The sequence below is a fragment of the Hermetia illucens genome, chromosome 5, assembly GCF_905115235.1.
Source record: "Hermetia illucens chromosome 5, iHerIll2.2.curated.20191125, whole genome shotgun sequence".
Taxonomy (NCBI): Eukaryota; Metazoa; Arthropoda; class Insecta; order Diptera; family Stratiomyidae; genus Hermetia; species Hermetia illucens.
The window spans coordinates 14598416-14613379 of record NC_051853.1 but is presented as its reverse complement, the minus strand read 5'-3'; positions in this window follow the sequence as shown (position 1 = coordinate 14613379).

The window sequence follows — 14964 nt, the reverse complement described above, 5'->3', positions numbered from 1 at the left end:
CTGCACGTATTTCCGTTCAATGTTGCTATTATGAGGGATAGCAATATCAACAATATATGTGGAGCGACCCATCTTGTTAACTGACAGCACGTCAAGCTTGTTGTCCGATGTGTTGCGATCAGTTAGAATTCCAGTCCTGCGGTGCCATTACAGTGCTGCGAGAAATAAGACAGTGTAACGTCTCTAACGCAGAACCACACATCCTGCGCTGGTCGTTCTCCACCCGATTTTTCATTATGAGCCTTTTATAAGTTCGGGTCGCGACCACGAAGTCCTAAATGGCACACATAAATCCCTCCGTCGTAGTAAAGAAATCCTCAGCACACAGCCATCTACTTGATAAATGCAAATCGACAAATCTGCGCTTGGTCTGACTTCACCCCTTTTAGAGGATTGAAAGGTCGATCCTTCAAGTTAAGTGGAGGCAGCCCACAGTCTTCCTTACAAACAGTCCTACGCGAGTCGCTTACTCGCCTGCCCTTTGTTGTAAAAATAAGCGCGCAGTGAGTCGACTTGGCGGTGATATTGTGTCGACACGTCAACCACGACCTTGCCTCCGATATCACGAGGCAGGTTCATCCGCTTCAATTGGGGTGAAGCATTCGGGATTTGGACATAGTTATCCGTATCCGCCGCTGGACGCTTTCCAGATCGGTCTTCGTCCACACAATATTCCGAACGCATATGCCAGTCAAGGAATAACGAATGTGTTCCGTGCGCTTATTTCATTTTTTCGCGAGAGATGCGATTTCAGTACCAGCCTACACACTCAGCAATTCAGGCAGCAGAGCATCCTCCAGTTTGCCAACTCGAGCATGGCTTCCTCGCAGAATTCCTAGGTGCTTATAGAAGTCTGTCTCGGTTATAGCTTGGATGTGTAGGTTGTCAGTGCTATGTCCAGCACGCGGCTCATGATGACCTTTGATACAACACTTTTCTAATCCAAATTTCATCTGAATATCCCGCCTAAATATGTCCGCTATTCGTAACAGGCCCCTAAGGTGGTCGTCAGTCCTAGCATACATTGTGATATCATTTATTCTTATTGTTATATAGTATTGTCCATATTATTAAGCTAAATTGAATTGTCACTATTTTTATTCCCCGGATATATACTTTTTCGCTTTTTGCCGCCACTTTTCCTCAGCCTATGTTCCCTCTCCTTCCCCCTCTTCCTTCCCTGGTGGATATAGCCTTCTCCGCATCACCTACCATTCCCCTTCTTACCCATCTCTTTGTAGAGTACCTCATTGGCAAACTCGTGGAGTGGGGCAGCAAAGAGACTAACGCAAGGGGGCGGTGCTTATTAGATGAATTTGTCCAGTTGGATGTAGTTCTGGCCAATGAAGGTGATGTAAAATCTTATCGGAAAGGGGGACCTGGTTCAATTGTAGATCTGACTTTTGTCAGTCCTGTGCTGGCACGTGGCATGTCCAAAAGAATACCAGGATAGTCTGCAAAAGCAATAGATGAACAAACATTCATTAAGGTGTGGTTAAATCTGTCTAACAAAGCAGGCACTTCTACAGAGAGATCTCTATGTCAAACAAAGCATCTCTAAAGCATGTGACGCATCGATGTCTCGGAATCCATATTCCCCACTAGAAGACCCAATTATTGGTGGAATAGTGAACTTGCCAGCCTTCCAGCCAGATGAACGGCTTAGAGGGCAATAGGGACAATCGATCAAGGGCAAAGGAGCATATCTATAGAGAAGACCGAAAGAACCTCAAGCTCGCCATCCAGCGGAGTAAGAGGGAATGTTAGGAGCTCTGTTCGGAAGCGAACATAAATCCGTGGGGTAACGCCTATGAAATCGTGACAGAACGCTTCAGAGGCCGGTCATCTATGAAGATCACTTGCTCTATGCTCTTGTTGAAAATAATCCAGGGGTTATTTTCCCAGCAAAAGGGGGGTACTGACACCTTTTAGCGCCCCCTGTATGTGACGTCGATTTCACCATTCACCAAGGACGTGCTGCTGGAGATCTGCAGTCGAATAGACGACGGCACAGTCCCGGGTTTGGATGACATACCGAATAAGGCCTTCAAACTTGCCGTCAAATGTAGAACGGATATGTTTGTGGAGCTGCTCGAATGTGCATGTCCGAAAGTATCTTTCTTGCACCATGGAAACGGCAGAAACTGGTGCTGTTGCCTATTGCTGGTAAATCTCTAGGGGGACAGTCCTCCTATAGACCTACATGTCTTCTAGACACTATGCTCCATCTCCCTCTTATCGCAGGTGAAAAAAGCTGAAAGGGGGAGATCCATAAACAACAGCGATGGGACTAGTCAGAAAAGCCTAGAGGTTGATCCCTTAATCGAGGAGTGACTGGAGAGAAAGCATGAGGAGATCAATTATAATCTCACGCAGTTTCTCACCGGCCATGAAGTATACAGTCAATACCTGTACAGGATTAAATTGGACACCTCACCTAATTGTCCAAACTGCGGCGGAGTCCCAGAGGACCCAGCGCACGTATTCTTCCAATGTCCTAGGTTTGTGGAAGAAAGGAGGAACCTAGAGAAAACTCTAGGTGAAGTGCTATCATCGGAAAATTTTGTCCGGAGAATGGCAGCTTGCCAGGAGGATTGGGATGCGATCAGTAATCCAGGATAAAGTGCGAGAAGCAGAAGAAGTGAGGAAGGCGCGGTTACGAACCCCGCGGGTAGATGGAAGGGGATCTAGCTAAAGTAAGTTAGCTTTGCCCCGTGATGTAATACCTGAAGGTGGTTCCACGGGGTAGGGTGGGGGTAGTCGGGGGTGGTTTTAGTGGATAAAAATCTCACACTCTGGCGTGTCCAGTCCAGAGTCTTTTTGAAGATTTTCACCTCCTTACAAAACAAAAAAAAGACAGACAGACAGTAAACTGATTTTAATAAGGTTTTGTGTACAACAAGACTGCATTGGGAACACTTGGTTGAAAAGGAACAAAGCATGTCCAATTTCCACGACTTTCGAATGGGAAGTGAGATATTAAGGAGTATCGGTAGAATATACATTAAATCAACAAGGTGCGAAATGAGACCAAAAAATCTGAACCTAAAAGTTATCCCTATCCATCCATCCATCCAGGAATAATATTTTGAAGTAAGCCTCTCCAGACGGGACCACTTTCAACCAAATTGACCACGTGTTGATCGAACGCCGCCACCTCTCAGCCTTGACGAATGTCAGAACATATAGGATCACCATCTCGTTCGCATGGTGCTCCGAGCTCGAATAACAACACCACCCAGAATCCCCTCTGACAATCAGGTGAGGGTTAACACCGAAGCCATCCACAACACAGCCCTCGCGACACCTATAAGAGGGAAATGGATGCCGCAATAACCGCAGTCAACAGAGGTCCTGGAGATGAAGCATCAACAAATGATCTTCACAACCACCTGAAGAACGTTATCATGGATACGGCCACAAACATACTTGGCCCCAGTCGCAAAAGGAGTTGGAACGGCTGATTTGACGATGAATGTAAGCTAGCAACGGAACGGAAGAATGCCGCATACCGAGCAATGTTGCATTCTCAAAGAACGCGGGCATGCGCAGAGAATTATCACGAACTCCGTCGAGCGGAGAAGCGACTTCACAGACGGAAAATGGAAGTCTGGGAGAACCAACAAGTCTGTGAATTAGAAAAGTACAGGGAGCAACCGCACCAGGCGCGGAAGTTTTACCAACAAGTCAGCAGGATGAAGCCTTATACACCACGATGCCGATCCTGTCGAGACAAAGAGGGAAATCTGATTTCTGAGAGAATGGGCATATTAGAGCGATGGGTTGAGTACTTTGATGAGCTACTGAACAACCAGAACATCGGCGAGTTGGAGGTCTTGCCAACTGAAGACGACGGACGAATACTGCCACCACCAAGTATAGAAGAAACAGTCCGTGCAATTCATCGGCTTAATAATCACAACTCGCCAAGAGCCGATGGAATTACAGCCGAATTGGTTAAATATGGAGGCGACCAATTACACCAAGTGGTTCATCAACTTGTGCTTAAGGTGTGGGACAGCGAATCAATGGTTGCCGACTGGCGCCGGGGCATTATTTGTCTTATACATAAAAAGGGGGATATCACGCAATGAAGTAATTATGGAGGTATCGCGTTGCTGAGTGCCATCTATAAGATATTCTTCACTATCTTGCTAGGCCGGTTAGCCCCATACGCGCAGGACGTCATTGGCCCATACCAAAGAGACTTTACTCCAGGCAAATCAGCAACAGATTTGGTGTTCTCTCTGCGGCAAGTGTTGGAAAAACTGTTGGAATATGGCCAACAATTGCACCATTTTTTCATCGAATTTAAAGCTGCTTATGACAGCATAGCTAGGGTGAAACTGTAGACGGCCACGAGAGAATTCGGTATCCCAACGAAATTGGCAAGAGTGACTAGGTTGACCCTGACCAATGTGCGAGGCCAGATAAAAGCAGCAGGATCACTCTCAAGACCATTCGACATCAACAACGGTCTACGACAAGGGGATGCCCTATCATGCGTCCTCTTTAACCTGGCCCTCGAGAAAGTGGTCCGTGATGTTTAGGTAAATGCGAGGGTTACGATCCTCTTTAAGTCCACCCAACTACTGACCCATGCTGACGATATCGACATCATGGGAAGAAAGGCCCGAGATGTACAAACTGCCTTTATCCAGATCGAGTAGGCGGCTATTGGCGCGAGATCTTGGGCTGCACATCAATGATCTTGCCAGCCCTCATGTATCCCTCGGAAACTTGGGTTCTTAGCAAGAAAAATTGCGAACTCTTAGCCGCGTTCGAGAGAAGAATCCTCCGAAGAATTTTGGTCCCCTACATGAGGATGGACGATTCCGTAGCCTACACAATGACGAAATCTATGAGCGATACCATGACCGTCCGGTTGTGGAAAAAAACCGGCTCAATGGGTTACGGTGGGCGGGTCACTTAATCCATATGGATGAGGATGATCCCACCCGGAAAGTCTATAAGAGCAATATCTATTGTAGAAAAAGAAGACGAGGTAGACCCTGCCTAAGATGGAGCGATCACGTAGATCAGGACGCCAGACAGCTTTTAGGGATATCGAATTGGTGGACCTCGGCGCAAAACCGGGATGTCTGGAGTTCCTTATTAAGGCAGGCCTAGACCGGATACCGGTTGTTGCGCCGTTGATGATGATGATGATGATAAGTTGGTCAACATTAACATTATGATGGACAACAATTTTATCACGCTCGCTTTGAGATCTTCTCGTCAGGCTAAGGAATATAGGTAGGATATACATTAAATCAATAAGGCTCAATATGGGACCAAAAGACCTGAATTTATAAGTTAACCCTATCAATTCATCAGGCCATCGGAGGCTTGAATTATGTTTTGAAATAAATTTAATTGGGAAATGTATATATGGATTTTGCCCTATATTTAGACTAACTGTAGCTATTTTCTCCTTTTTTAACCGAGCCCCTTAGTTAGTTAGTTTAGCTTACTGGAGAGAGCCGCAGCTCCAAACACTTAGGCCATTGTAATATCCCCGTAAATCGCCTATTCAATGATTTCTCGCCTACGGCGTTCGCAGGCTTTAACGAATCTAAGAACATTCTCCAGAGGCAGAGAGTGTGCAGATTCTTCTTTGAAGAAAACCTTACCAAGGTGTCTTCGTCTGAGATCTGAGGAGGCGGGGTAGCTGTATATAAAGTGCAGAGCCGTCTCCTCTCCCTCCTCATATTAGCTGCATGTAGCCGAAACCACCACCCCAATCTTTTCCATATGGTATTTGAAGGAGCAGTGTCCCGTTAAAAGTCTTTCTAGGGGTTTCGTGTCCCACTTCTTAAGGGACGACAAAAACACTGGCGATTCCTTCTTTCACAAGGATTTTCGCCTGCCAGCCGTATAATTGGCTGCCTTTCCACGCTCCAATGGAATCGAGTCAATATGCGTCGTTGGCTGCTTTCCGTTTCACCTATAAGTGAATGAGGGGTAGATTTAGGATAGCTTCAAGTACCGCAGTCGGCGTAGTACTCATTGGTGCCCCACCTAACGTTCCTAGTGAACGTAACTAGACTATTCTTCATTTCATGTAGAGATGCATTCAAACGGTCACATATGGTTTCCGCAAACTTGCTGGTAATTATTATCCGTCCCTGAGGGCAGCCCCTAAGACATCCTGCCTCAATAGACTTCTGGCCGACCAATATGTGGATTTTTCTCCACTCCACAATTTTGGATACTGCCTGGGAAGTGCACTTCAAGCAAATGGTTTCCCGTTTCTTCATCGCTTTCTGTGTACCCCCCGCTCTGCAAACGTAAATAACCCAGCTTCTGGCTACGTTCTTTAACAAGGATCCGCTTCAGCTTTGAGGTTGCCTCAAGAGGGTTAGTCTCTTCGCAAAAGCGTCTTCATGATGATTGTTTAGCCGATCTTATGCTCTTCTTTAGAGTCTTCTATGTCTCTTTATAGTGATTCCAGTCAGCGGCTGAAGTACACTTCAGGGCTCGTCAACGACGAGCATCCTTGCCGTTCTACTCTGTTTTGCCAAATCCGAGTTTCACCATGGTGTTTTACCCTTCTTTGGCATCTTGAGCTGACAGCTTTTTTCGAAAGTTTCTCTCATGCTAGTTGTGATCATCTGATGATGTTGGAACTTCCCCAGCATATGTGGTGAGCGTTGACATCACGTCTTGCTATTACCCCCACCAATCTTCCTGTCTACCCCACCAACAACCCACGGTTCTTGTATGAGGTATATAAATGTCTTACAGTTATTGCTCCGACTAATGATCAGTGCAGTCGCCGCTTTACAAGGCTGCAAATTTATTTGGCAAATATGGCACCTCATCTACGCTTTAGATCAAGATGTCGAGGGCTGCACGTCCCCTTCAATGGTTTTAGGAGCCGGCACTTGCAACGTGACGGTCCCTAGCCCATAGTAGAGCCGACATTCCGTTTGTTCCGTTGAGGGAGGAGCAGTATTGCCTGAGCCACTCGTTCGTGTTTTCGTCGGCAAAGTTTAGCCGTAACATTTTACGGTATACACCTACCGCACTGCTGAGTATCGTAACCGGATGGATTAGTGTCGTTATACAAGACCCATCCACCGGCTTCGATAGCCTTGACCTCAAATCAAAATGAAGCCGTTGTCGGCTTGGTGTCGAAGAGTTGGAATCGTCCGAGGACCGCCGAACAAACCTTGGCAAAGCCGGTGGGTTGTGATTTGCCCGGAGGCGATTTGCCTGAAGGCGGTTTGCCCGGAGGCGATCTGCCCGAAGGCTGTTTGCTGTCCATAAAAAGGTGTTTACCCATGGGCAAGACTTTAGTCTCAGCAGGTGGCTCCGATTGAAATTTGGAATCAGGAGTGCTGACAGAAGAGGCCTGCTTCGGCTCGTTCGTTAAGGGCTGGGTCCCAATTAGATTGGTTCCTACTTAAGTAAGGCCTATTTTGAGGTTAAAGACAAATCGTACTACAAAAACGGTATCGAAAAATTGTATGACTGCTAAAATCATCATGCCTCGCCCTCGAAGGCAACTATATTGAATAATGAAATCAAATTTTTTGCGATCATTCATATACTCAGTACCCCGTTTCAAAAGCTCAAGTTGGTTGTTCCCCTCATTAAGAATGAGGAGATCATCCGCGTATGCAACGCATTCATCGATCATCTGGTTCAATTTAAATGGATCTGAGCAGCCGCGCTCCACATTCACCCACGCACCCTCGATGACACCTTGGACGAATGCTTTCCTACCATGAAACTAGCTAATTCCTGGTAGCCACCAAATTTCGACAACACGGACGACCAACTTAGGTAATCAAATGTGCCTTTGAAATTCACAAAGATTCGAAAGTCGTATTTGTTATGATGAAGGGTAATAAATAATACATTAAGGCGTCGCCGGTGGACCTGTTCGTATGGAAGCTATACTGCCTGTCAGTTAGCAGATGCACCCCGAGTCGCTGGACCTTAAGGAAGACCTTGCCAAAGCTTCATGTTCATGTTCGGCCGCGGATTACTCTTATCCTTCTCTTGTGACACAGCTACTCTGGTAGTCTTCCAGAATACAGGGAAATAACTCTCCCGTAAACAACACTCAAACAGACACTAGGCTTGAAATGGGACGGCCCGGCAGATGGCGTTGCACATTTCTCGCCAGTTATCCTATCCCAGCCAGGTGCCTTCCGAGCCCTAAGCCTTCCCATACTCTGCTCCAATCTCGATTTCCTCTACATATCTGGCAGACCTTCCCCAAGGGTCATCACTACACTTGTTGACAAAACGCCCCCAGTGTTCCTCTTTCGGTTGCCTATAACTGTTTATATGACGGAACACCTCGTCTAGGGCGACCCTAAGTTGGTCAACATCAACATCAGGATTGACAACAATTTGACAATGCGCGCTTTGGAATCTTTTCCTTGGGCATATACTAAGGAATGAAAGTCCTGGGGGTTTAACGTGAGTACCTGCCGTGTAGGCATAATCCCACGGTCTTCTTCGGACACGGATTGATTTTGGGATCAAAATCAGAGCCCCGCCATGACTGGCACAGCGGTACTGGTTTATACTGAGTGCAGGGTAAGCATTCATACCAGTGGATGCGAGGCCTATCTAACACCTCTGTCGCAACTAAAGGGTACGGCATCCGAGTTGTACAGCGCAACTCCACGCTTGAGCCCCGAGGAGCTCTGCCCGCGATGTAGGTATAATCACAACCACCATGAAACTCCCACAAAGGGGCCAACCGCAAATAACCGGGCCGAGAACACATCCTCCAGGAGTTCTCCCGGAGCATATGCTCTCAGAGGGCCGTCCCGGTTTTTATGGTACCAGATAACCTCCAGTGAGGCTTCGTGGCAGAGCCACTTCAGATGAGTCCCTTGCAGACTCGGGTCTCATCACCCTCCTCGAGTACGTGGGGACGATATACTAAGGAATATAAGAAGGATATACATTAAATCAATAAGGTGCGATATGAGACGAAAAAATCTGAACCTTCATGTTATCCCTATCCATTCATCCGGCCATCGGAGGGTTGAATTATATTTTGAAGTAAATTTAATTGGGAGATGGAACTATCTTCACCTTTTTTAACCGAATGGAGTTACCCTCTCTTATTATTCCTAAATATTTTCGGGAAAGTTTGCAAGGTCTAGGTTGGCTGTGAAAATTGTACAAAAAAATAGCTCCAGAATGAAAACTCTGGTAGTCCCCCTATTACCCTCTTTTCTCTGAAACCTTTGCTTTCGGCCTCCGAGAAAGCTTCGGACCTAAAGGAATCACTCTCCTTAGACCTGATTGCAGGTACAGCTGGGAAAAGATTTTAAAAAAATGTTGAAAGTTGAAAATTGCGAAGTTTCCCTGAAATAATAACGTTCAATTATCATCAATCTACAAGAAAAACAGGGAACCGTACTAATTGCGTAATAATGGATAGCACACAGTCGCTTCAACTGGTTACCCATGGATCATCACTTTTCCAAACTACCATAATCGGAGCCCCATATCTCCCATGTCTGAAAACCAAGAACTGTAGGAAATCACGATGTCTTGTCAATTTTCCTTGCAACACATCAAAATGATGCTGAGCTTCATCTTTGCTGGTTACTTTCAGCAAAAAGATACATTCGACGACGATGATGATGAGCATTTACCCGACCAGGTAGAGCAAACCGTGGAGCATTAAACAAGGCACACGTGTTCAACCTATTAAATTCGATCTTGTATGAATTTTCAATTATGGCCATGGAGTATCCATTACCACATAGGTAAATACGTGCTTTACCTCTTCTTGGCATCATTGAATGTGGTTCCTCGCGAGGAGGAAAGAGGAGCCAGAAAACCCCAAGACGATGTGCGGTGTATCTTTTGCTAGTTAACAGCGACTCTACGCCGCACTGTTGGTGATAATTCGAACAGAAAGGTATGATTTCAAGAAGTTGCTAATTGGAAGGAGCACAGGCTTTCTGTTGAGGAATATCCGTGTTTACTGGCTTGTATGGTTGGATGTTTACAGTTGCTTCAATGGGGTGTCTTTTTTTATGGATATGCATACTCTCCAACCAGGAGACCTCATGTAGGAGTTAAGCTAATGATAAAAGTCAAAATATAGCACTAGCCACATATGGAATTTAAGAGAGATTCATTCGCTATCTAATATCTTTTTGTGAACCTTGGCCTAATAGGATAGCTTCCAATAATTTCAGCCCTTGTAAGGGCAAATCTACTTCGTAATTTCTTGGCTGCAGTTCCCTTTGTTATCATCATTAGTATCTACAATTGTATCTCCGATTAAAAGCTACAGAAATTTGATCCGAAAAGCTGAACTTTGGAACGATATTAGAGTTATTATTTTTTCTCGTTCTATGCCAATCAATATTCAGGTTTCTGGTGTTACCCATTGAAACCGTAGACAATCTTGGAACTTTATCCGCTCGCGTATTGTGTTTATACAACATCAGCAATCCAGATACATGCACTTCAGACTGCTGCGTACTCGTACTTGCAAAAAGAACGTTACGTCGCGATCATACTAACGAGCGATGCCAAACCTAACGTTCAGCACATAAGATATTACTCGTAAATATCGCTTAAGGTAATATGTGGACGCACAGAAGAAAAGATTGAAGGAAAAAGAAAACAAATCGATCTGAAAAAACAAGATTGTATCCATTTATGAGCTCGTGCCCAAGTGCGGTTTCTCGAGGTCTCATTACACTTCTTAAGGTAGCGTTTTACCGATTCGTGGTTTCTGTCTGGTCATACACCTTTGACTTCTGCATATAGTGAGTGGGTAGCCAGTTGACTTACTTTTCAAGTGGGATAAACATAAATTGGTAGAATCATGCTTACCTGGAAAATTAAGAAGTTCTGAAGTGAGACTGGCACAGAATTTTCCATACGTTAACAATAAGAATTGTTATGAAAGGTGAGCGTTTATCAAGAAAAAGAATTTGGAATGACGACGTCTGAAGGGATTATCATTTATTCCAGGGTCTGACTTAAATTTTCGAGGGAAAATGCGTTTGTGCGTCGCGTGTGGGATTCGCGCCCACTAAAAACCACCACCGATTTCCCCAGCCCCCAACTCCGCGGGACTACCATTTAGGTATTACTTAGGGTAGGTAGGGTAGGTTTGGCCTTAGGTACTTGTCCTACTCCTCATTTTAAGCTTTCTTTCTTTTTTGCTCCTATAGGGGATAAACCGTAAGCTAGTTCTCTATAATTAAGGCCACCGGGCTCACGCTCCTGCCCAACACTTGGTTTAGGTTCCTCCTCTCCATTGCGAATCTTGAGCAGTGAAACATCGTATGCTCTGGTTCCTCCGGTATGCCACCGCATCTAGAACAGTTCGCAGAATCATCCAACCCAAAGCGGGGCAAATATTCCCGCGAGGAACTGGGTAATGTGGTAGTTGGTCTCACCATGTTTCCGGTGAAGCCACATCCCTGTTGGGAATGAGCCCGTGCCTCCTCCGGCCCTTCGTACACTTGTCCTATCTGCGTTGCCAGCGATCATGCGACTCTCACCTTGCCGTGCCCATCCATACGTCTTGCATGATATAGCACACTCATTTCTTTCGCCAGAATGTCGACAGGGATCATCCCTGCCACCATCAATACTGCGTCTTCTGATGTGGTTCTAAGAACACTGCAAACCCTCAAAGCCATTAACCTGTAAACCGAGTCCACCTGCTTCCGTCTCTGAGAGTTTGCCCACACAGGTGACGAGTAAAGCAGGATGGAACGCACCACTGTGGCTAGAAGCAACCTCCGACAGTGTTTCGGCCTACCAATATTCGGCAACATTTCTGCAGGTGCGGCAGTGACACTGACTGCCTTTTGGCATTCATATTCTAGGTGTTCCCTGAAGTTCAATTTAGTGTCAATTATTACCGCCAGGTGTTTGATAGCCGACTTTGATATAACCGTATATCCACCGACTTCCACTTTTGCAGAGTTATTTTTCCTGCGGTTGATTATTAAGGACACTTCCGTTTTCGCGTCCGCTAAGGTCAGTTCGGCTCTTTTTAGCCAGGACTTTATCGCTCTTACTGCTTCCTTCGCGTAGACTTCACATCGTGTGGTGTTTTACTGTAACAACCATTACTAGGTCATCAGCAAATCCAAGAAACGTAGTCTCCTCAGGGCTGGGAAGACCGAGCACCCCATTATACATGATGTTCCACAACAGGTGACCAAGTACCGATCCCTGTGGTACCCCGGCTGTGACAATGTACTCTTTGGGGTCTTCATCCATCCCATTCCAGAAAGTTTCCTCTGAGAGGTAGTTTTCCACCAAACTCGCTAAATGACCGGCTACACCTTTGTCAGCCAACGTCCCTTTAATTTTGTTCCAGTTGAATGCGTTTTTGGCATCCAGCGCCAACACGGCCCAGAAGTTGCAATGTTTACTGCCATGCTAATTGCGTCCACCGTAGAGTGGGCACGTCGGAAACCAAACTGGGATTCCAATAAAGCTGGTTTCGACGATGGGTAAGAGTCTGTTGTAGAGGACTCTTTCCATCATCTTCCATATTGTATCCAGCAGGCAGATACGACGATACAATGCTGTGTTTCCAGGTGGCTTGCCCGGTTTCGGAAGCAACACTAACTTTTGCTTATTCCACTGGAAAGGGAAATTTTTTTTTTAAGCACGCATTGAAGGTGTTAGCGAAAAGATCGGGGCTAGTCTTCACTGCCAGTTTCAAAACTCGGTTGGGGATGCCATCCAAACTTGGGGCCTTGTTGTTGCCGATTCTACTACAATTTTCCCGCAGCTCCTTCACAGTTTTTGGAGTTTTTATGCCCTCATTTTGAAAGGCAACCGTTCATCTTCCCCTATTTTTGTGGTGGGGGAACAGAGTGGTATCAATCTGTTTCAGGGAGCGCGGACAGGACACCTGGGTTGATCTCCGCAGTCTTTTCATTACCACTCTGTAGGCCTTGCCCTAAGGGTTTATGCAGTTATTTTAGGCGGCCACGTAGTTGCCTATGCACCTACTCTCAACCGTCGCCCACGGGTTTTTTCCTGAGCCACTGGCAAAGCCTCTTTGCCCAGAAACATGCGGCTCGCAAGCTTGCGATTTTGTTGTACCACCAGTAGTTGGGTTGTCTACCTGGGGAGCAATCGCCTTCTGGGCATAGTAGCGTCGCATGTTTCCGTCACCCATCAGGTGATTTGGGTGGCTTTTTCTCTAGCCGTATCGTATTCAGAGATATGTCGGGTTTGAGTGCCGCGGCAAACGTTTCCCCTTTAAAAACTTTCGCTGTCCAGCCAAGCATACCACCCGGAATTCTTCGAGAACTCTTTTTCGAGCTCGAACCGCCCTTGATTTTCATGCAGATTACCTAGTGGTCGCTGTGAGTATAGTCTTCACTGACATTCCAAGTGATTCTATTGGCTAAAGTGGCACTCAGGAATGTCAGGTCCACTATAAACCACAGGCTCCTCCCCCGGAAAGTATACGAGGTCCCAAAATTCGCCAGTACCACGTCTAGCCAATGCCAAGGAATACGCGTTCCTTCTCACGCAATAAAATCACCTGCCAGTATGGTGGGCCAACATCCTTTTTCATCCAAAACCAGAGCAGCAAACATTTACTCATACTCGACAAGTGTAGCGCTAGGTGAAGCATAGCAGCTTTAGGTGAGGACGCGTATCACTTTCGCTCTGATGAAACCCTCCTCCGGGTGCTCCATTATTTCCTCGAAGAGTTGTTCTTCACAAACCCATAGCCCTGCTTGGCCCATTTGGTCTTTGACCCAAATACTACCACCGTGGTTTCGATATGGTGGATTGTTTGTGAGAGTAGATCTTGCGCCGCCTCGCGATTGTTTGTATCAACCTCATCTGCGACTTGGCTGTCCTGTATTCCAGGCATCTGCTGCTGCCTGCAATGTGCCGATGGTCCACCCTCTCCTTCCTTTTGCATTGTAGGTAATTTGGGTCTGCTCCATAGTCCCTGCTGATGTGATCCTCCGCTATGCATCTCCTGCATAGCTTCGACCTACCATCGGCACTGGAACATGTCTTCGTGATATGACCAAAGCCAAGTCATCTAAAGCCCCGTTTCAGCGATACTTGCTCTCTAAGGCGACACATAACCCAGCCTATTTTTACCCTCCCTGCTGCCTCCACTAGTAGACTGATGATGGCGGTTAGTGTCCCACCCTAGGCTTCTCGTAGTGTCTTTGAGTCCAATGAGGTCGAACTCTTTTTCCAAAGCCTCACAAACGTCATTTTTTTTGGTGACCTCATCGATATCCTTGAAGACTAAAGAAATATTCGCTTCCTAATTTCTGCTTCTTGTCTCAAGAACTTTTCAATTTGAGTCAAGAATTTGTCCGCCATTATATCCTTGGGTTTCTTGAACTCCAGCGTAAGGTCTCCTTTCTGAGACCGCCTAATCTTCCAAATCGGTAAGTTCGGCGTTTGCCTTCACTCTCTTTAGAATGTCAGCGTATGACCCTTCACCCCGCTTGGAGATGATGATAACCTTCGGTTGTATTGTTATCCTATTTCTCTTTATCTAAGAAGGCACCTTTCTTCAGGCTTCCACATTATCTTTTGGGAGTCCCATCTTCTCCCCGAAATTGTGGCTACATAAGATTCACCGGCAGCTTGACCAGTCCCCCTTACTTGCTCCACTTTTTTGGGAGTTGAGCCCTTTTTTTTCTTAAGGGATTGCTGGCCATTTGAGTCATTCAATCGTTCACGATGCCTCTCCCCCGGTTTCTCCTCTTCCCAGTTTTTTGTGGGCGTCACATGTGTTGCCTGGCTTACTTCTTCGCCCTATGCCTTCACGGGAACCTTGGTGGAAAAATGGGGAAATTCTATCGAACAACTGGTTATTAATTGTGATGAATTATTTGCTTAATATTTCTACAAAATCATCACTGGCCGGAGATCTAGGCGGTTTCTGAATTTAAAATACGTTACGCTGTGAATAAATAACATGTTCCAGCTAGACAGTTTAGTTCAGCC